This window comes from Leopardus geoffroyi, chromosome C2 (assembly GCF_018350155.1).
Source record: "Leopardus geoffroyi isolate Oge1 chromosome C2, O.geoffroyi_Oge1_pat1.0, whole genome shotgun sequence".
Lineage (NCBI taxonomy): Eukaryota > Metazoa > Chordata > Mammalia > Carnivora > Felidae > Leopardus > Leopardus geoffroyi.
In genome coordinates, this window is record NC_059333.1 from 56645691 (window position 1) to 56669305 (window position 23615).

Consider the following 23615-nt stretch of genomic DNA (forward strand, 5'->3'; position numbering starts at 1 on the left):
TGTAGAGGGGTAGCAGGGTTGGCTTCTGGGGTAAGGGAATGCCAAGGATGCAGAGTTTCTTCTTGGTGCTGGGAAGTGTTTCTACTTTAGTCTTATACCATGTTTTACCTTATGGAATTGGTTCAAAATATGTCTTGAGGAAGGCAGGATTCATTTTTGAAACCAGTTCCTCCCTGGCACTCCCTTACAGCAGTCTGGCCTTACTTTCATTTGCCTGTTATTCTAATAATCTGTCACCTTCCAGAGAGAGCTAAGGATAGTTTCAAAATAACATGAATTTCCTTGGACTTTTGGAGAGAGACAATGTTTTTGTTTTCTTTTTTTTTCAATATATGAAATTTATTGTCAAATTGCTTTCCATACAATGCTCAGTACTCATCCTAAAAGGTGCCCTCCTCAATACCCATCACCCACCCTCCCCTCCCTCTCACCCCCCATCAACCCTCAGTTTGTTCTCAATTTTTAAGAGTCTCTTATGCTTTGGCTCTCTCCCACTCTAACCTCTTTTTTTTTTCCTTCCCCTCCCCCATGGGTTTCTGTTAAGTTTCTCAGGATCCACATAAGAGTGAAACCATATGGTATCTGTCTTTCTCTGTATGGCTTATTTCACTTAGCACAACACTCTCCAGTTCCATCCACGTTGCTACAAAGGGCCATATTTCATTCTTTCTCATTGCCACGTAGTACTCCATTGTGTATATAAGCCACAATTTCTTTATCCATTTGTCACTTGATGGACATGTAGGCTCTTTCCATATTTTGGCTATTGTTGGGAGTGCTGCTATAAACAATGGGGTACAAGTGCCCCTATGCATCAGTACTCCTGTATCCCTTGGGTAAATTCCTAGCAGTGCTATTGCTGGGTCATAGGGTAGGTCTATTTTTAATTTTTTGAGGAACCTCCACACTGTTTTCTAGAGCGGCTGCACCAGTTTGCATTCCTACAAACAGTGCAAGAGGGTTCCCGTTTCTCCACATCCTCTTCAGCATCTACAGTCTCCTGATTTGTTCATTTTGGCCACTCTGACTGGCGTGAGGTGATATCTGAGTGTGGTTTTGATTTGTATTTCCCTGATGAGGAGCGACATTGAGTCTTTTCATGTGCCTGTTGGCCATCCGGATGTCTTCTTTAGAGAAGTGTCTATTCATGTTTTCTGCCCATTTCTTCACTGGATTATTTGTTTTTCGGGTGTGGAGTTTGGTGAGCTCTTTATAGATTTTGGATACTAGCCCTTTGTCTGATATGTCATTTGCAAATATCTTTTCCTTCCCACTCCGTTGGTTGCCTTTTAGTTTTGGTTGGTTGTTTCCTTGGCAGTGCAGAAGCTTTTTATCTTCATAAGGTCCCAGTAGTTCATTTTTGCTTTTAGTTCCCTTGCCTTTGGGGATGTGTCAAGTAAGAAATTGCTACGGCTGAGGTCAGAGAGGTCTTTTCCTGTTTTCTCCTCTAGGGTTTTGATGGTTTCCTGTCTCACCTTCAGGTCCTTATCCATTTTGAGTTTATTTTTGTGAATGGTGTGAGAAAGTGGTCTAGTTTCATTCTTCTGCATGTTGCTGTCCAGTTCTCCCAGCACCATTTGTTAAAGAGACTGTCTTTTTTCCATTGGATGTTCTTTCCTGCTTTGTCAAACATTTGTTGGCCATACGTTTGCGGGTCTAGTTCTTGGGTTTCTATTCTATTCATTGGTCTATGTGTCTGTTTTTGTGCCAATACCATGCTGTCTTGATGATTACAGATTTGTGGTAGAGGCTAAAGTCTGGGATTGTGATGCCTCCTGCTTTGGTCTTCTTCAAAATTCCTTTGGCTATTCGGGGCCTTTTGTGGTTCCATATGAATTTTAGGATTGCTTGTTCTAGTTTTGAGAAGAATGCTGGTGCAATTTTGATTGGGATTGCATTGAATGTGTAGATAGCTTTGGGTAGTATTGACATTTTGACAATATTTATTCTTCAAATCCATGACCACGGAATGTTTTTCCATTTCTTTATATCTTCTTCAATTTCCTTCATAAGCTTTCTATAGTTTTCAGCATACAGATCCTTTACATCTTTGGTTAGATTTATCCCTAGGTATTTTATGATTCTTGGTGCAATTGTGAATGGGATCAGTTTCTTTATTTGTCTTTCTGTTGCTTCATTGTTAGTGTATAAGAATGCAACTGATTTCTGTACGTTGATTTTGTATCCTGCAACTTTGCTGAATTCATGTATCAGTTCTAGCAGACTTTTGGTGGAGTCTATCGGATTTTCCATGTATAATATCATGTCATCTGCAAAAAGCGAAAGCTTGACTTCATCTTTGCCAATTTTGATGCCTTTGATTTCCTTTTGTTGTCTGATTGCTGATGCTAGAACTTCCAACACTATGTTAAACAACAGTGGTGAGAGTGGGCATCCCTGTCGTGTTCCTGATCTCAGGGAAAAAGCTGTCAGTTTTTCCCCATTGAGGATGATGTTAGCTGTGGGCTTTTCATAAATGGCTTTTATGATGTTTAAGTATGTTCCTTCTATCCCGACTTTCTCAAGGGTTTTTATTAAGAAAGGGTGCTGGATTTTGTCAAAGACCTTTTCTGCATCGATTGACAGGATCATATGGTTCTTCTCTTTTTTTTTTTATTAATGTGATGTATCACGTTGATTGATTTGCGAATGTTGTACTAGCCCTACATCCCAGGAATGAATCCCACTTGATCATGGTGAATAATTCTTTTTATATGCCGTTGAATTCGATTTGCTAGTATCTTATTGAGAATTTTTGCATCCATATTCATCAGGGATATTGGCCTGTAGTTCTCTTTTTTTACTGGGTCTCTGCCTGGTTTAGGCATCAAAGTAATGCTGGCTTCATAGAATGAGTCTGGAAGTTTTCCTTCCCTTTCTATTTCTTGGAATAGCTTGAGAAGGATAGGTATTATCTCTTCTTTAAACGTCTGGTAAAACTCCCCTGGGAAGCCATCTGGTCCTGGACTCTTATTTGTTGGGAGATTTTTGATAGCCGATTCAATTTCTTCGCTGGTTATGGGTCTGTTCAAGCTTTCTATTTCCTCCTGATTGAGTTTTGGAAGTGTGTGGGTGTTTAGGAATTTGTCCATTTCTTCCAGGTTGTCCAGTTTGTTGGCATATAATTTTTCATAGTATTACCTGATAACTGCTTGTATCTCTGAGGGATTGGTTGTAATAATTCCACTTTCATTCATGATTTTATCTATTTGGGTCATCTCCCTTTTCTTTTTGAGAAGCCTGGCAAGAGGTTTATCAATTTTGTTTATTTTTTCAAAAAACCAACTCTCGGTTTCGTTGATCTGCTCTACAGTTTTTTTAGATTCTATATTGTTTATTTCTGCTCTGATCTTTATTATTTCTCTTCTTCTGCTGGGTTTAGGCTGTCTTTGCTTCTGCTTTGTTCTGCTTCTGTTTCCTTTAGGTGTGCTTTTAGATTTTGTATTTGGGATTTTTCTTGTTTCTTGAGATAGGCCTGGATTGCAACGTATTTTCCTCTCAGGACTCCCTTTGCTGCATCCCAAAGCGTTTGGATTGTTGTATTTTCATTTTCATTTGTTTCCATATATTTTTTAATTTCTTCTCTAATTGCCTCGTTGGCCAATTCATTCTTTAGTAGGGTGGTCTTTAACCCCCATGCTTTTGGAGGTTTTCCAGACTTTTTCCTGTGGTTGATTTCAAGCTTCATAGCATTGTGGTCTGAAAGCATGCATGGTATGCTTTCAATTCTTGTATACTTATGAAGGGCTGTTTTGTGACCCAGTATGTGATCTATCTTGGAGAATGTTCCATGTGCACTCGATAAGAAAGTATATTCTGTTGCTTTGGGATGCAGAGTTCTAAATATATCTGTCAAGTCCATCTGATCCAATGTATCATTCAGTGCCCTTGTTTCTTTATTGACCATGTGTCTAGATGATCTCTCCATTGCTGTAAGTGGAGTGTTAAAGTCCCCTGCAATTACCACATTCTTATCAATAAGGTTGCTTATGTTTGTGAGTAATTGTTTTATATATTTGGGGACTCCCGTATTCGGTGCATAGACATTTATAATTGTTAGCTCTTCCTGATGGATAGAGCCTGTAATTATTATATAATGCCCTTCTTCTTCTCTTGTTACAGCCTTTAATTTAAAGTCTAGTTTGTCTGATGTAAGTATGGCTACTCCAGCTTTCTTTTGACTTCCAGTGGCATGATAAATAGTTTTCCATCCTCTCACTCTCAATCTGAAGGTGTCCTCAGGTCTAAAATGAGTCTCTTGTAGACAGCAAATAGATGGGTCTTGTTTTTTTTATCCATTCTGATACCCTGTATCTTTTGGTTGGCGCATTTAATCCATTTACATTCAGTGTTATTATAGAAAGATACGGGTTTAGAGTCATTGTGATGTCCATAGGTTTCATGCTTATAGCGATGTCTCTGGTACTTTGTCTCACAGGATCCCCCTTAGGATCTCTTGTAGGGCTAGTTTAGTGGTGATGAATTCCTTCAGTTTTTGTTTGTTTGGGAAGACCTTTATCTCTCCTTCTATTCTAAATGACAGACTTCTGGATAAAGGATTCTCGGCTGCATATTTTTTCTGTTCATCACATTGAAGATCTCCTGCCATTCCTTTCTGGCCTGCCAAGTTTCAGTAGAGAGATGGGTCGGGAGTCTTATAAGTCTCTCTTTATATGGTAGAGCACTTTTATCCCTAGCTGCTTTCAGAATTTTCTCTTTATCCTTGTATTTTGCCAGTTTCACTGTGATATGTCATGAGAAGATCGATTCAAGTTATGACTAAAGGGGGTTCTCTGTGCCTCTTGGTTTCAATGCCTTTTTCCTTCCCCAGATCAGGGAAGTTCTCAGCTATTATTTCTTCAAGTATACCTTCAGCACCTTTCCCTCTCTCTTCCTCCTCTGGAACACCAATTATGTGTAGATTATTTCTCTTTAGTGCATCACTTAGTTCTCTAATTTTCCCCTCATACTCCTGGATTTTTTTTATCTCTCTTTTTCTCAGCTTCTTCTTTTTCCATAATTTTATCTTCTAGTTCACCTATTCTCTCCTCTGCCTCTTCAATCCAGGCCGTGGTCATCTCCATATTATTTTGCAGCTCATTAATAGCATTTTTTAGCTCCTCCTGGCTGTTCCTTAGTCCCTTGATCTCTGTAGCAATAGATTCTCTGCTGTCCTTTATACTGTTTTCAAGCCCAGCGATTAATTTTATGACTATGATTCTAAATTTCCTTTCTGTTATATTGTTTAAATCATTTTTGATCAGTTCGTTAGCTGTCGTTACTTCCTGGACATTTTTTTGAGGGGATTTCTTCTGTTTCGTCATTTTGGATAGTCCCTGGAGTGGTGTGGGACTGCGGGGCACATCCCCTGTGCTATCTTGAATAACTTGCATTGGTGGGCGGTGCCACAGTCAGACCTTATGTCTGCCCCCAGCCCACCGCTGGGGCCACAGTCAGACCGGTGTGTGCCTTCTCTTTCCCTCTCTTAGGGGCGGGATTCACTGTGGGGTGGCGTGGCCCATCTGGGCTACTTGCACACTGCCAGGCTTGTGGTGCTGGGGATCTGGTGTATTAGTTGGGGTGGATCGGCAAGGTGCACAGGGGTGGGAGGGGTAGGCTCAGCTTGCTTTTCCTTTGGAGATCCACTTCGGGAGGGGCCAGGAGGGAGTCAGACCCGCCGGAGGGATGGATCCACAGAAGCACAGCGTTGGGTGTTTGCGTGGTGCAAGCACGTTCCCTGACAGGAACTGGTTCCCTTTGGGATTTTGTCTGGGGGATGGGTGAGGGAGATGGCACTGGCGAGCACCTTTGTTCCCCGCCAAGCTGAGCTCTGTCGTCCGGGGCTCAACAACTTTTCGTCCCGTTGTCCTCAAGCCCTCCTGTTCTCTAAGCAGAGCTGTTAACTTATAACCTCCCAGATGTTAAGTCCCACTTGCTGTCAGAACACACTCCGTCCGGCCCTCTGCTTTTGCAAGCCAGACTCGGGGGCTCTGCTTGGCCGGCAGGCTGCCCTTCCACCCCGGCTCCCTCCTGCCAGTCCCTGTAGCGTGCACCGCCTCTCTGCCCTTCCTACCCTCTTCCATGGGCCTCTTGTCTATGCTTGGCTCCAGAGAGTCCATTCTGCTAGTCTTCTGGGTTATTTAGGCAGGTGTGGGTGGAATCTAAGTGATCAGCAGGACGTGCGGTGAGCCCAGCATCCTCCTACGCCGCCATCTTCCCCCACGTAACCTGTTCTTGCTTTGTTATTCAAACTTTGTGGTGCTAATGATGAAACTTTAAGCCTAATGGGACTGGAATTTTGTTTTGTTTTTTCATAGCAGCTAAGAAGTACCTTCCAAATTATAAAACATAAATGGTCACTTGTTCAAACTGTATATATTCTAAATGTCTACATACACACACAATGCCAGTAATAATCTTTAGCTGAGTCTTTTGCTATTTATTATTCATATTAAAGGGAATGTGCATGTGAATGCACACATGTGCACACACACACACTTTTTTTTTCCACTTCCTGGCGATCCTACCTCCCTCTTTCCATGATACTCAGCAGATGAACCCACCCTAACTAGGTTTAGGTACACATCACTTCGGTAACTATTCTAGGCTCTAAACAAAAGGCAAATAAAATATACAACACATATTTATTAGTACTCAATACTCTAGAGGCCATGGGGGTTTGCAGAGAAACACAAGACACCTATGTCCTCTAGGATCTTAGCACACATGAAACATTAGCAGGCAACATATAATTAACTGTTAAATTATCTGACACAGGCTGTTAAGTATAATGGGAATTTCAGAGAAGAGGAAGGTAAATGAAAGCTAATGAAGTCAAATAAGGCTTTGGGGGAGGTGAAACTTGAACTGGATCTTTAAGGGTGGGTATCATTTCAGTTGACAGTAAGAATATGAGGAGGAAGTTCTTGTTCTGGATCTATAGTGACTTTAATGACTTGATGTGCATCACAAAGGGTATAATTTGAAGAGCACCCAGGGAACTCTTTTGTTGTATCACATATGAAAAATATCTTCCTATTAGATGTAATACCACATTTATCTCTCAACATATAAATATTTGGGGAGATTATAATACATTAAGATAAGTTACCTTTTATTTATACCTTAGCTAAATACAGTTAACATAATTTCCTTCCACTGAAAATTGTGTAGACTGGGAAGGACTTGATGTCACATGTCTCAGTGTCTCCTGTATCAGTGTCCACCAGGAGATTTGTTCTTATGTCCCAAGCCTCAGCAACAGGAAACAACTTGGTTCACTTAGATAAACTGTTTTTGTTTCCTTATGAGAAAGGGGAACCATAGGTATGACTAGTTTAGTAGTGATGGAAACTTTAGGCTGCTTTTTTCCCTTATAACTTTCTTGTAAGCCTTAACCTTCTATGCGTGTGTAACCCAAGCATCAGGCTCCTCTTACTCATGTCCAGGTTTGCCATCTTAATGTATGTACCAGTAAAGGGAGAAGTATTTCCATCATCCTCTGAGTCATTCAGGTGTTAGTTGCTTTTCCGCATCATTTCCTCATCAGGATCAATTTTGAGACATGACTCCCATTGCAAAGACTGCTAGTTATCTGCTCTTTGTTTCATCTTGTTCCTCAGTAGTAGAATCTTTGGTAGTTAGCGAGATATATATCTGCCTATAATAAAGATCACTTTCCCAGATTTCCTTGCTGTGAGTATACCCATGTGATGTGAGCAGTAGTGCATGCATCTTACATGCACTTCATAAGGAAGTGGGTACGCTCTTGTTTGTTGCTTCTCCTGTCTGTTCGGATATAAATGTATTATCAAAGTTTCTAGTTGCCATTGTGGACAATGAGATGACCCTGGGAATGTAGGTCATCTATGGAGGATAATAAGAAAATAGTACCAATCTGAAAAGATGAGTGTACAGAATAATGAAAAAGATGAATAAAGTGTGTTTGGGCAGTGCTTGCCACATAAAAACTATTCAATAAATATTTGTTGATTTCAGTTTAGATTGAATTCTGACTTTTTTGGGGGAAGACCATGTGTTTGTATATGTGTGTGTTCTAACCCTTATTTATTAGATATCAGAAGAACATAGCATCAGAGCATCAGATTGTACTCAGAAGGAACCAGACTTGGAAAGACCACATCCACCGAACTATTCGAGTGTCCAGCCTGGGTTGCCATGGTAGAGGTTCCATGACATTGTACCAGATTGGATGGCTCAGATTTGGATAAATGTGTTGCAGAGGAATAGAAGATGGATCTTGTGAGAGACCAGCCTCTGATATTGGGAGAGATAAGTTAAGCTTCAAGTAATAAAGGCCCAAAATAACACAGAGCTTAAGAGAGACATTTTTGTTCTCTTTCATTTGAAGGTTTGTGTAGCTGCTTTTAAAGATCTGATGAGATATTTTAGAAAAGTTGCTGTCTTTCTCCTTGGTCTATGGGGAAATTGCAGGAGAGGTGTAATTCTTGCAGTTAAGTGTATTTTCTTGGATCTAACAATTAATTAAAAAATATGTTTTATAAACACACTTTCATAAGTGTCCTTAAATCATTGGTGGGCTAAGTGGGGCATAACAATAAAAATAGTTAGAACTGAGAAACTGCAAGATTTAATGGGAGAGAGGGCAGGAAGAAGCCTTTCTGGAAGCTGCAGTGTTAATACATATTCCAGGAGACTGAGTGCAGCACCCTGAGGGTAACAAGAAGGCACTGGCCTAGGTGTCAGGAGAGCAAGATACTGAGGAGACCAGGGCCCTTGGGTCAGCTCTGCCATCTCACTTTTGCTTCTTTTGATTCAGATTTTATTTTTATTAATGAGCATTACTGTAGTATAATATCTATGATAGATTTTTAACATTTACTGAGTGCCAGCATGGTACAGATATGCAGATATGTTCCAAAGGAAAGAAAAGGTTTTTAAAATCTCCTATTGTGAAGGTCAATTTATTTGTTTAGACTTAAGAAAAAATAGTAATGCATCCTATAACAAGCTTTCTCTCCAAATCAATGTGCAATGTGGGAGTTCTAGTGAGCATTTAAGGACTGAGAAAAATAATAAAAACAGGGAGAGAAAGCATAAACACAAAGCAGGTTCATCAGCTAATAGAAATCTTTGTGTTTACTTCGTCCCTCATGAAGAATAAGATAGGCCAACTCTGTTCCTCTATGCACAGTGAAGTACTGAGAATCTAATGCGAATTTCCTAATTTATTCCCTGTAATATAAAATGGGAACTAAGGATTGCCTGAAAGTGAAAAAGTATTGTGGGTGGAGATAAAGGAGGAATCTGCAATTCCCAAATGATGTGGCTTAGTGAAGGTGGCCTAGTTCAATTCCGTGTGGTTTATATGTATTTAAGGACTTTTTTCTTTTTAATATACATTGACCTCCTTTGTGATAGGTAAGGGTATCAGAAACCAACTGAAGCTAGATTAAGAAAAAAAAATGAGGGTTATTATAAGAAAGTAGGGATAATGCATGAAAATTAAAGGCAGGTATGAAGCCAGACTTCAGAAGCCAGGAGGCAGGAAAACGAAAGCCATCAGGATCAGTGCAGAGCTCTGGGTTTTGACTGCTTCTCTCTTGTGCTCTGGTCTCTCCTTGTCCATCACATGGCAAAATAGGTCACCTCACAGCTCACATGTTTCTATGTTATAGTTCCATGAACTGTGGGTGGCTTCCTCTTTGGCCAAATCAGGAATCTCAGGAGAGAAAAGCTGAGCAGTTTGAATCGATGTCCACCTTTGTCCCAGATAGCTATGGGCAGGGATGAGAGACATCAGGGTCATGTGGTAAAACAGAGCTGCCAGGAGCCTACCTCACTGTATTCATGGGAGTTATTTTCAGAGAACGTGATTTGGCCCATGGCCTAGGCAGGCACTGCATACGACAAAGTGCTGTGTTTATTTAGTGCTCAGCCCCAAAGAGACTGCTTAACTCTTCTATGTTGCTCTGAAACAAAATGGTAAATAAAAAGAGAAGGATTTTTCATTTACTTCCTTGTATTAACTTCATGTCTTACAAATTTTGCTATTCTAGGTCAGCGTAAAGGAACAAAGTGAGCTCTTATTAATTTGGTATATTCACTTTGGAGGGTAAATTCTGAACTGCCCGATCTCTCCATGTTGTGAGGATTTCACTCTAGGTAAATTTAGAGCAGAGATAACTGAAGATAGACAGTTTATTTCATACATGTTTTTAAGCAGTAGGGCCTGTGATTCATGTGTTTATAACCCATCATTGATACCTAGGGACAGATTTAGAATCTCCCGTAGCAATTTCCCTGTCATCAAACAACTTCGCAGACCATATTGAAAGAAAAAAGAAAATCGGCAGACAACATCTAGCCACTTTGCGGGTGTATTTACAAAGGGAATGCAATTATCAGCCTATATTTGTAGAATATATGCCTTGTGAAATAATTCCTCAGCAGTCTTTGGATTGCCTCTTGTTTGGTGCTGAGGCCTCAGAGTCAATCTCTATTGAGATTAGTAAAAATGAGGAAAGCAGCTGCAGAGCCAGGATTTATTTGCATACCTGATCATGTCAACTAAGTCTTCTAGAATCTAGAAGAATGGCACTTAGTTTAGCATGCACGGAGCCACCTTCTTTAAGCAAGCAGAGAGCAAATCTCGAAGGAGACAGTGCTTAGTTTTCAGAGGCAAAAAAAAAAAAATTCATCTCTTATTTTTGCTACTCACAGATCATTCTTGGATATGAGATTCCCGGCTACTAAGACGGAAACCATTAACCAAGATTTTTATTTTTTTTTTGATAGGGAGTGGTCTAAGTTAATTGCTCATGAGATGACCTAGATACTGTTGAGATAACCAGTTTAAATTTGGGCCAGTTATTCATCAAGAAATATTAAGTAAGACACACAGATTATCTCTCAACCCCAAATAACTGAAAAGATCCCCCCACCAAAATCAACTTGGTAATTTCTAAAAATAATATGAATCTTTTGAAAATGATGAATTAGGTGATATGAGTTTGTTTTAGAATAACACAAGAAGTTATTAGAGGGTTCGCATGAAATAAACCTTCGTCCTACCACACCCTGCAACTAAGAGAGGCCACGTGATTTTTAAAACTTTTTAAATTTATTTTTGAACTGTGTATGATGTTTAAATATTTTTAAATTACTTTATGTACAAGAAGCTGTGCATATTTAATGTGTATGATTTGGGTTTGGAGGACTTGACTTTTTTTTAGGCTAAAAGGAAGAGAGTATGATTGTTTTTGAAATATTATTTTTTGGGTTTTTTGTTTAGTATTCAGTTAGTTTCTAATAAAAATGCATATGAAATGTTAAAAATTGCAAAGAAGATAAGATTTTAATGGGTGAAATTACAGCAGAAATCCATTAGATTGACAACACACAAGGCAAAGAAAGGATATAGACTCATTCAAGGGTAACAGTAGTGTGGTGATGTCAGGAATGATTCTAAAGGTGTTGTTTAGTGTGTGTGTGTGTGTGTGTGTGTGTGTGTGTGTGTGTGGTGGTGGTGGTGGTGGTGGTGGTGGTCGTGGTGATGGTTGTAGGGGTATATATGTATTTTTCTTAACCTGAATGGCAAATAAGAATAGAAATTTTTTTCATATCTCTAACTTAATATCTTGACAATCTTGATATTCTGAATCAGAGCAACAAAGTAGCATGCTTTTATTTATTTGATATATTCTCTTTGGAGACTAAATTTATGGTATGACATTTATTGTCATATTTTAGTAAGATGTTTTTGTACGAGGTATTCTGAAACCTCTATTTTCTAAGACAGGGAGAGCTGTTAAAGAATGACTAAACTAGTTTTATGTATTTCAGAATCTATTTTTACTTTGAAATTTCTGACATAATATTTTCTAGTCTCTTTTCCCCTCTCTTTTACATAGTACACTTCATTTCCTTCAATTCGTGATTATTAAGAACCCTATATAGCTCAAATGAACAAATGTCTGGCTTAAAATGTGGTGGAGAATTCCTGTCTTATCTTGACTTTACACATATTATGCATATCCTCTCATCAGGGAATGATTTCATCGTTTTGGTTGCCTCCAAAGCTTACAATACTCTTACACCCAAATGTTTTGTTGGCTGAGCATGATCCCTGGATGGAGAATGGTTGTGTTCTAATTCCAGATATTGATTGACCATGTGTTACTTTGGGAAGAACAGCTGACTTATTTTCCTTAGCAGGATAATGAGAAAATTACTGACCTCCTCTCAAGAGAGGTTTGGCAAATGGAGAATTACAAAATGCTTTGCATCAGAAGTGCTAAATATTCTTCTAAGTGCTTTCATTTTTCTTGGCATAGCAGTGTTCATTTGTGGACTGTTTTGGGAAGACTTTCACCAAGGAGCACATATGTCTTTGCTTTGGCCACTACAAACGTCTGTACATTTGAGAGGACCTGACCAAAAAGGGAATTCTAGAACTACAAAAATGCCCTGACAGAATCTAACCATGTGCTTATTAAGGAGGACACTAAGAGCTCCCATGCCATATTTTCCAGATGGATTCACTGTAATACCTGCAATTTAGCCAATCTGAATCTTTGCCTACTCACTTTTAGACAGTCTCCTAATTGGGTCATTACTGGGAAAGGTAGGAAACAATGTAACTGAGATCATACGGGACTCCTAGCACAGTGAAGGGAATTGCAGTACTGCTGGAGGCATGGCAGTCCAAAACAACCAGGGCTGTTCCAGTATTGGCAAACACTTTAAAGATAAAATAAATGGGGGATCAACCAACATTTCACTTGTCATTGTCTCAATAGCCCAAGGCGGAGCCCTGTTTTGCCAGCCACACTATCAAATGGGAACTCGTGGTTCAGTTGCATTTGTTTTCTTGACAGTGCAGTTGGTTGTAAGGCCAGCTACAGCTCACTTGCCCTTGGCTAACTGCTTTTCTCTGGTGCATCTTCACAGCCATTTGCTCATAACATAAGGTCTCCGAGCACACTGGGGTTTGTGTTGGTTGGGATAGCATTTAGTTGCACTAGAATCGAAGACCTGCAGGGGCCCCCAGATTTGACTGAGCAGAAGTCATTCTAAAGAGATAGCTGCCTACCATCTTTTATTTATTTTTAAAAAAAATTTTTTTTTTTCAACGTTTATTCATTTTTGGGACAGAGAGAGACAGAGCATGAACGGGGGAGGGGCAGAGAGAGAGGGAGACACAGAATCGGAAACAGGCTCCAGGCTCTGAGCCATCAGCCCAGAGCCTGACGCGGGGCTCGAACTCACGGACCGCGAGATTGTGACCTGGCTGAAGCCGGACGCTTAACCGACTGCGCCACCCAGGCGCCCCTGCCTACCATCTTTTAAAACACATGCACACACACAAGAAAACGAAAGAATCGTCGTACACCTCAAAGTTTAGTGAAGGATAGAGCTGTTAGTATACTTAGCATCCCCTCCCTCACTGTCACACTGTAAGTAACTAAGTTCTGGCCTTAGTTCTAAGACCAGGTATATAATCTTAGACAAATCATCATCTCTGTGAGGCAGGATCCTATGAATAAAACAAAAATTATAATCTCTCCTCTGATCCACACTGATCTCAGATATTTCTGAGATTTGATTAGAACTTAATATACTGTACATGTTTGTATGGAACAAGGAATTGACTAAGTTGATAACTGTTGAAGTTGGGTGGTAGGTACATGGAAGTTCATTATGATATTTTCCACATGTATTTGAAGTATTCTATAATAAAGCTTTTAAAATATAGTAAGTGAGGGGCACTTGGGTGGCTCAGTTGGTTAAGGCATCTGACTTTGGCTCAGGTTATGATCTTTCTTTGAGTTTGAGCCCCACATTGGGCTCTTTGCTGTCAGCGCAGAGCCCTCTTTGGATCGTTTCTATTTGTCTCTCTCACTCTCTCAAATATAAATAAACATTAAAAAAAAACTTAAAAAAATATAATAAGTGAAAATAAAAACTGGCTCTGCCTCTTTCTCAGCAGAGTTATAGGTGAGACTCACAGAAGATAATGTGTAAAAGTGTTTTGTGAATAGTAAACGACAAGAGCAAGTATATTTTTTTTTTGTTTTCGTTTTTGTTTTTTTTTTTCAACGTTTATTTATTTTTGGGACAGAGAGAGACAGAGCATGAATGGGCGAGGGGCAGAGAGAGAGGGAGACACAGAATCGGAAACAGGCTCCAGGCTCTGAGCCATCAGCCCAGAGCCCGACGCGGGGCTCGAACTCACGGACCGCGAGATCGTGACCTGGCTGAAGTCGGACGCTTAACCGACTGCGCCACCCAGGCGCCCCAAGTATATTTTTAAAAATATATATCTCCAGGGTATCCACATCAGACTTACCCGATGTATTGAAAATACAGTTGCAGAGTTCCACAGACATATGGAATCAGATATGATGGCAGTGTATCCCAGAGGACTCTCCATTTTTTTAATACTTTTTTTTTATTTACACCCAAATTAGTTAGCGTATAGTGCAACAATGATTTCAGATTTCAGATTCATAGATCCCTTAATGCCCCTTATCCATTTAGCCCATCCCCCCCACAGCCCCTCCAGTAACCCTTTGTTTATTTTCCATATTTGAGTGTCTTATGTTTTGTCCCCTCCCTGTTTTTATATTATTTTTGCTTCCCTTCCCTTATGTTCATCTGTTCTGTGGAGGACTCCCCATTTTTACGTAGCCCTTCATACCTGTCATCTCAGAGGATGTTTCTACATTATTGAATTTAAAAAGTATGTATTCCATAAGTCCTTGTTAACATTATTCAGGTCTTTGAGTGATCAGGAAATTGCTTCTAGGGAGTTGAAGACCTGTTATCTATGAAGCTTGGAGTCTCTAGGCTAACCCTCCCCGCCCCCAATCTATTATTTGAACCCTGATTCCTGACTGTTGATTAAGTCTCAAGTTCATGGTCTCTGCTGTCTCTACTATGGTCCCATTTGGTTATCAAACTTTATGCAGGATTTATTCATAATATGCTGGGCCCTCTTGCTTATAGATCATAATCTTTGGCCTCAATCTTGCCATCATATGATTGTATGTAGATTTTAATCTGCCCGACAACACCTTTTACCCAAACACTGCCCAGGCACCCTCTGGGTTAATTCATTCAGTTCTCAACTGTTGAACACCTTTTATGTGATAGCAGTCCTCTAGGTGCTAGCAAACATTAAACATAAAATTCCTTTCCTCATGGAATTCGCATTGTAGATTTGAAGATTTTATCTTTGAGCAAATAGGTCAGATGATACAATTCACATAGTGGTAAGTGCCAAGAATAAAATTACTGGGGGGAGAGGGTTTTAGAGAGGGTTTTAGAGTTACAGTTGTCATTCTCTGAGAATGAAGTATTTAAACAGAGACCTAAGATGAGAAAGAGAAGGTGGTAGAATTGGTGGAAGAGCTGAAACAGTAAGTGCAAAGGCCCTGAGGCAGGAATGAATTTAGTTTCAAGTAATAATAGCAAGGAGGCTACCATGGCTGCATTTTAATGATCAAGGATCAAAGTGGAAAGTGATGAGGCTGGAGGGAGAGGGCCAGGGGCTAGATCCTGTAAGGATTTGGAGGATGTGATAAAGATTTTGGATTTTATTTTTTTATTTTTATTTTTTTTAAGTTTATTTTATTTTTGAGAGAGAGAGAGAGAGGAGAGAAAGGCAGAGAGAAAGAAACGTGGAGCCCATTGAAGAGCTCAATCTGTCACCTACAACCTGAGCCGATATCAAGAGTCAAACACCTAACTGACTGAGCCACCCAGGCACCCAAGATTTTGGATTTTAAAAACTGGTTATGGCTACTGATCATGTTTCCATCAGTCTAATCAAGTATTGCCATATCATCTAAAGCCTGATAACCCTGCAGAAGCTGTGGCTTATTCCATAGTTCCCTATAGTGCTCAAAGGAACAACATTAAAAATATGTAAATTGTTTATAATTTTCTATAATTCATACTCAGAAAAAAATAGAGAAAACCTGCTCCTTCATGTTCTCCATTACAGACTGATACCTACTTTTCCCTGAACATAATCCTTACAACTGCCAGGAAACTACCTGGAGAATTGTTCCCTTCACCCCCAAGTGCACAAGCATGCAGCTACCAGATTGGGCCACTAGATGGTGGCTTATATCAGTACCGTGGAACTGTGCGGTTTCTATTTGACAAAGGAATCAAAGAATAAGTATTTTAAAGACAAACAAAATAGATGTGCATTTAAAATTTCTTTGGATGAAACGATTAGAGAAAGAAAGAAACATAACATCCTGCAGCCTGCTTTTTGTTCAGTTTACCTTTTTCCTTGGGAGGATTTTTGGCTTCTTGGAGAATGGTCTTGTGACATGGAATACTCCTATCCTTATGACCCCACTGGTCTTGGCTATGACTATGGAATAAGTTCCCCCTACTCCTCATTCACCTTGCTGCTCATTTGGGGTTCCCTGGAAATTTTTTTTCTTGCTGTCTTATATTTTCCTAGATGATTTCATTCACTCCCCTGGCTTCCATCATGAAATATTTATGTGAATGATGGCTACAGTTAATATTTTTAGCTGGTATTCTCCAGATCCCCAGACCTGTAATTCCAACTGCTTTTTTTTTTTTTTTTAACGTTTATTTATTTTTGAGACAGAGAGAGACAGAGCATGAACGGGGGAGGGTCAGAGAGAGGGAGACACAGAATCTGAAACAGGCTCCAGGCTCTGAGCTGTCAGCACAGAGCCCGACGCGGGGCTCGAACTCACGGACCGTGAGATCATGACCTGAGCCGAAGTCGGCCGCTTAACCGACTGAGCCACCCAGGCGCCCCTCCAACTGCTCTTAAATGGCAGGTAGATGGTCTTAGGTACTTCAAACTCGATGAACTTTTAACCAAATTCATATTATTTTTTCTTTACCACTTCCTTTCCCGGAAATGCTTTTCTTCCTATCTCAGTTAATGGTGTTGCAACTTAATCAGTTGTCTTAGAGAGAAATCTGTGAGTTATTGATTTCTGCCTCCTGCTCACTCCCCATATTCACTTTGCCTTGAGGAACTGTTGATTTTATCTCTGAAATGCCTTGCAAGTACATTTATTCTTTTTATTTTCTCACCTATGTCATTGTTTCTATTCATATAATAAATCCTTAACCAAATCTGTTTTCTATTTTACAGTCCAAACATTGTCCACACAATCTTCAGAAGAATCTTACCCAAACTAAGGTTTGAACTAGTCACTTCTTTGCTTTAAATTATTTTCCTCAGATAATACAGTCCAAACCCCATATTATTCTACTGTTCAAATCTTTCAAGTAATGGCTCCACTCACCTTCCCAGCCTCTTTCTGGCCTCTCCGTCCCACACAGCCATGTTGAGTATTTGGAGGCCCTGGTTGTGCCATTGACTTTCATGACTGTGTCCCTTTCTTTGCACATGTTTTTTGTCCTGGAACTCCTGTCTCCTCCCTGTTGGCTTTCCGTTTTCCATCTTCCCTGCAAAGTCTAGTAAGGCTTATCCCTTCATTCCATAAAATTCTCCTCCATGATCCCATGATCCTCGTACACGTTAACTGTACTGTTTGTCCAGAGGTAGTATACTTATTAATTTATATATCTGCATCCTGCCACTGAACTGAGACTTGCTTTCCAGCAGAAAGTGGAAAGATTTGCCAGCAGAAAGATTTTCAGCATAAAGATTTGCCATCTTTGTGTCTCTAGCATTTCCATAAGTCTGGAAATGCCTTAGATGGTCAATAACTCTTGTTTTAATGAATGGAAAAAATGAAAAAAAATCTGATTTCCTCTGCATCTTTCCCAGCAGGCAGGAAAGGCCTTCTCCTGTTCCTTTTTCTCTTGCACTTGTACTCATGGATATTTTTACATGAGAAAAAAAGGTTTGAAATAGATCTCTGGAGACATGATCTTCCAGACACAGAAAGCAGACCATCTTGGAAGGGAAGCTTTAGGAACTGGAGAAGAGATGGAAGCAGGGCCATAGTTGGAATCACCAAAGCCAAGATGCTGGAAGCAGCCTCCACGTGCCACACGCTTGTCTCCATCTCTTACTGCACACACAATGGTGGCGCTGATGGAGGATGAACCTTATGAATTGATCTGTTAGGAGATTATGTGCAATCAGGAAACCTGACTATATTGTTCATTTCTCTCTTCTCAAGGATTGGCACTCTGCCTGGCATAGAACAGGTGCCCATTAAGTGACTGAATCCTCACTGATTATTTTCTTACAGGCAGACTGCAATCTTCAGTTGATACAATATCTGGAAGTGTTCATAACTTTGAGGTTAAAAGGTGCCACTATAAGTGACTGTATAGAGGTGTCTGTGATGACCGAGAGGAACTAACAAGCTGACTTTGCTTCATTAGATCATTTGAATGTCTTTGGATAGACATCTATGCATTACATGTATGGTTTCCCTTCAAATGTATTACTCAGTCTAGATGCTTATTGTGTTTATTGGTTCAAATGAAATAAACAGGAAAGTAAGAAGTTAAAAAAGGTAAAAACTTCAGGGGCGCCTGGGTGGCGCAGTCGGTTAAGCGTCCGACTTCAGCTAGGTCACGATCTCGCGGTCCGTGAGTTCGAGCCCCGCGTCGGGCTCTGGGCGATGGCTCAGGGCCTGGAGCCTGTTTCCAATTCTGTGTCTCCCTCTCTCTCTGCCCCTCCCCCGTTCATGCTCTCTCTCTGTCCCAAAAATAAATAAACGTTGAAAAAAAAATTAAAAAAAAAAAAAAAGGTAAAAACTTCTGTCTTTATGGCAGAAAAAAATATTTCTGCCTCTAGCCATTCAGGTACATTTATTTGGTAAGAGGTAAAAGAAATACATGAATTTCATTCATATTTATATTTTATTAAAACAAATTTCAGGGGCGCCTGGCTGACAGTTGGTGGAGCATGGAACTCCTGATTTTGGGGTTGTAAGTTTGAGTCCCACCTTGGGTGTAGAGATTACTTGATAAAATCTTAAAAAAAAAAAAAAAACAAACAAAGAAACTCCAAGCTCTTTAATTCTGATAGACATTGTTTATGGGGCTTAAATATATATATTTTAAATGTGACACATCTCTACTACCCAGAGATCCCGGTTGTGGTTGAGGTGTCTTTGGACAGGAAGTTATCTGAATCATTATGTGTCACCCCTGTGCTACCCCTGGGACTTCTGGGAAGAGTATAGTTATACTGCTCACTGCTAGCAATTCCCTATCTAGCTGTGCTTTTTTTGTAGACCCTATCTTAGAGTGTCAATAAGAAGAGTAACTACTTATGTTTGCATAACGCTTTATATTGTTTGATGCGTTATGTACACTTTTACTCCTTTGATCCTCATAAAAAGAAATTGAGCAGTACTGATGGACCTACTCTGCAGGTGAGGAGACTGAGGCATAGAGATATTTTTAAAGCAAGTACATACCAATAACAATGTAAGCAATAGAATTAATTAGGTTCAGATTTTAGTTTTCAGATGTCCCATCTCTTTTTTAACCACACCATTTGCTCAGTTGTGCTCACATCAATTTATTAGAAGAGGTGGCTGTTGGGTTGAGAGCTACTTTTATTTAGCACACCTGGAAATGGCACCCTAATAACAATATCCCTGCTAATAACCTTTTCCTTATTCATGAGATAGAGAAGCTCTTATAATTATTTGCCAGTGTCTGCTCTGTACTCCAGGCCCCTGACAATGAGCACATGGGCACGGATGTTACTATTCTCGGGCAGAGCATTAATAATTAGATATTACTTGGGGAAAAGGGCAATACTTCATCAAAAGACAAAGTGCTAGCTTTGATATCTTTTTGTGCAGTTGCTGGAACACTCCTAGTACCTACTTCTAATCTAAAGATTAGCTGGCGGCTTTGCCCTTTTTCTTGTGAAATATCTGTTCTTAGGGGAAACCAGTATCAACACATATTGAGAATTTTTATGTCTTATTAAAGGTTGTTCTGTGATATTTGTAGTATCCTCCAGCACCTACCACATTATTATCAGGCAAATTCTAAATTTACTCAGAGAGAAATAATGTTATGAAAAGAATTGTTCAAAATCATAAGGGATTGCACTATGGGGTGAACACCTTTGCCATTGAAAAAGTCTCCGATGATTCACTTTTTTATTGCTTTGAAGTGGCTCGGAGTGGACCTTGCCTCGGAACTGGAATTTTAAGAGGAAAGCTTTAATGTCACCATTGCGATATTTCCAGATGAGACAGGGCATGGCTCAGCTACCATCAGAAGACTGGGTAACAGAACATACAGTTCTCATTTGGGGCAGACAGAGAGATGCATGTCATTGCAAGTACTTGGGACTCTTTGTTCTTATACAAAAACAAGAAAAAAACATTCCACACTACTGCACAGGTTCTGAGACAACATGTTAGATGAGGTAAACAGTACTGGGTGGTGTAAAGGATGAAGAGGGGAGGAGATGGGTGGCCTGTGAATACCAATGTGTCCAGGGGAGTTGGGGTGGCTTCCAGGAAGTTGTAGAAAGAGTGAATCAGGGAGGTCTGCCTAGGGTAGGAGGCTCAGCCACTAAGGTTGCAATCCAGGCATCAGGCACCAGTCCCTGGGGGGACATCCTAGAGGCTGGAGTCTACACAGATGTTAAGGTAGGGACTTGATCCTAGGATAAGGGTTGAAGCTTAGATGTCAGAACTGGGCCAAAATTCTTGGGAATGAGGCAGGAGTCCAGCTGACACTACGAAGAACAAGAAGAAAGAATAGATTAGTAACCTCCCTTTCCCCTTGCATTCTGTGAGACCTTGCCCAGGCCACTCATTCCCACTGCACTCCCATCTTTTCTCATGATACATGGCAATGATAATACAGTTGACTTCATAAGTTGTGAGAAATCCATGAGTGCATATTATAAAATGCCATACAGGGGCACATGGGTGGCTCAGTTGGTTAAATGTCCAACTCTTGATTTTGGCTCAGGTCATGATCTCACAGTTGTGAGATCAAGCCCTGTGTTGGGCTCCCCACTGAGTGTGGAGCCTGCTTAAGATTCTCTCTCTCTTGCTCCCTCTGCCCCTTCCCTGCTTGCACACATTCGCACTCTAAAAAAAAAAAGTGCCATACAAATAGTTACTGTTTGTAAGTTCATCATATGAATAGTGAGCATTTATCTTTCAAGTACTGTACCTTTATGATTGATAAGGTTTTTTTAAAACATTTTTTTTAATGTTTATTTTAAAAAATTTTTTTTTTTTCAACGTTTATTTATTTTTGGGACAGAGAGAGACAGAGCATGAACGGGGGAGGGGCAGAGAGAGAGGGAGACACAGAATCGGAAACAGGCTCCAGGCTCTGAGCTATCAGCACAGAGCCCGACGCGGGGCTCGAACTCACGGACCGCGAGATCGTGACCTGGCTGAAGTCGGACGCTTAACCGACTGCGCCACCCAGGCGCCCCTTAATGTTTATTTTTGAGAGAGACAGAGCGTGAGTGGGGGAGGGACAGAGAGAGAGACACAGAATCCAAAGCAGGCTCCAGGCTCTGAGCTGTCAGCACAGAGCCCAATATGGGTCTTGAACTCACGAACCATGAAATCATAACCTGAGCCAAAGTCGGACGCTCAACTGACTGAGCCACCCAGGTGCCCCAATAAAATATATATATATATATATATATATATATTTTTTTTTTTTTTTTAATAAACCTCATCAGACTGTCCTGGTGCTGTCTTGCCAGCAGTGATCCTTTCTCTTCCTCCCTATCTCTGATTTGGATTCTCTATCTAGCCATATTTTCTGTGGCCATTCTGAATTAGCACTTCTTTCTGTCTTATTGGTCCCTTGGATGCCCATGTTGTGTGTGCACTTCCATGCTGTCATGGGACAGTCCAAAATTGTCAGTCTAGGAGTTGCTGAAGAAAGTGCCTCACCTCACTTAGGCTCATTGGATTGCTCCCATATGGAGCTTAATGAAAGTTACTGGAGATGTAGTCGCCAGCCCCCAGCCCCATCCCCTTCAGCGTGTTTGTGAATGTGGGGGACAGGATTTAGCAGTAGTTTAAGAAACCAATGCCTAATGCTTAGAGAATGGAAGGACCCCAGGACAGAGAGTTTTAGGTTATTATTGCAGCTCAGGCATAATTTGAACTACAAGGCAATGCAAGGAAGTAACAGAACGACCTCATTGTGAATGAAAATTTTAATGCAGAGGCAATAACTCTCCAAACAGGACACACATTAAGATGGAAGATCTGCAGTCTGAGATAGGGGATCTGAAGGGGAACTGTAAGCACTGATCAGGAATGTTCATCTTCTTCCATCAGTATTCTTACACAGGAATATCCAAAGATTATTTTTGGATAGAGAGAGTACAGGCAAGGGTGACATCAGCAAAGATGTGAGCTGAACACCAAGGGCTGCCTCTCTGAAGGAGGTACAACAGATCTTGGAGACAGACTCAAGCAGCTTCCTTGGGGACTGACCCAAGGAGATACTTGTGAGACATTTAAAGACATGGGAACATTGTGGGCTTTTTGGCTACTCCTCATTTTTATGTTTGTCAGTTACTTTTTCTGTTAAAACTGTTTTTTTTTTTCTTTCTGGAAATGTGCTTGCATAGTCTTCTTGGTTGGTATTTATTTGACTATCTAAAGAAGAGGTTTTCCTAGGTCTTTGAACGTGGGTTTAAGGCAAGAGAAATATGACAGACTAAAGCAATGCACATTTTCATTGTTGTTATTATTTTTGTTTTTCATTTTTTCCCCAATATCAACTCTAACACTAGGCTTGTATGTGTTAATCGTAGTTTGGTTTTTGTGTATCTGCTAAGTTAAACAAAAGTGTTGATTGCCCAGTAGGGATGAATTGCTGTGTTATGTGTTACCAGGAACTTCAAAAAAACCCAAAAAGATATATTTTTCTCATTCAAAGTGAGGGAGCAAAACATGAGCAATGATACATTACAAAAAATAAAAAAGAAATAAATATAAACAATTACATAATGAAAAAGTTTCATTTTACCTCTTTCCTTCCCTTATTTATGTTTTGTTTGAATTTCCTGTCAAAACACATACACACATACACACAGAGTCACTCAGAAAAGTTCCAGTAATTACGGGCAAAGGAAAACAATAAAACTCTAAGAAGCTAGCTTTAATATTAATAGATCTCTCATAAGGTAGTGAATAATTAATTCTAAAAGTAGTAAGATAAAGTCATAATGTCAGATGGAATAGAAGAGGGTGAATATTGGGCTAAAATATTTTAGTACCATTTTATAGAAGAGGAAGAATTTAAACTGGGTATTAAATAATGGATAGAATTTGGTTAAGAGAAAGGAAGTGAAGACACCATGAACAAAAGTGTGGAGAAAGAAAAGGCCAATAGAGAGATAAGGAGGGACAGAATGGAGATTAATATTTGGAAATGAAATTGAAAAAGTGTGAGGTGTACTTTTGGAGGGTCTTAATACCAGGTTAGGAATTAGGGTATGGCTTTTCTGAAACCAAAACTCAAACCGAAACCTAAACCCAAACCTAAACCCAAACCCAAACCAAAACCAAAACCAGAACAAGGATTTATGAACATAAGCCCCTTATTGCCATTAAAATTTTTTTTCTATAACATCTGAGTATAAGTTCATTTTCACCCATGTAAAGATGCTCATGTTGATTACT

At 40.0% G+C, this 23615-nt stretch overlaps 1 pseudogene; it reads right to left on the minus strand.

Annotated features, from left to right (window-relative positions):
* Positions 1-17400, minus strand: part of LOC123610328 — a 33213-nt pseudogene extending 15813 nt beyond the window's left edge.
* Between the last annotated feature and the right edge of the window lie 6215 nt (positions 17401-23615).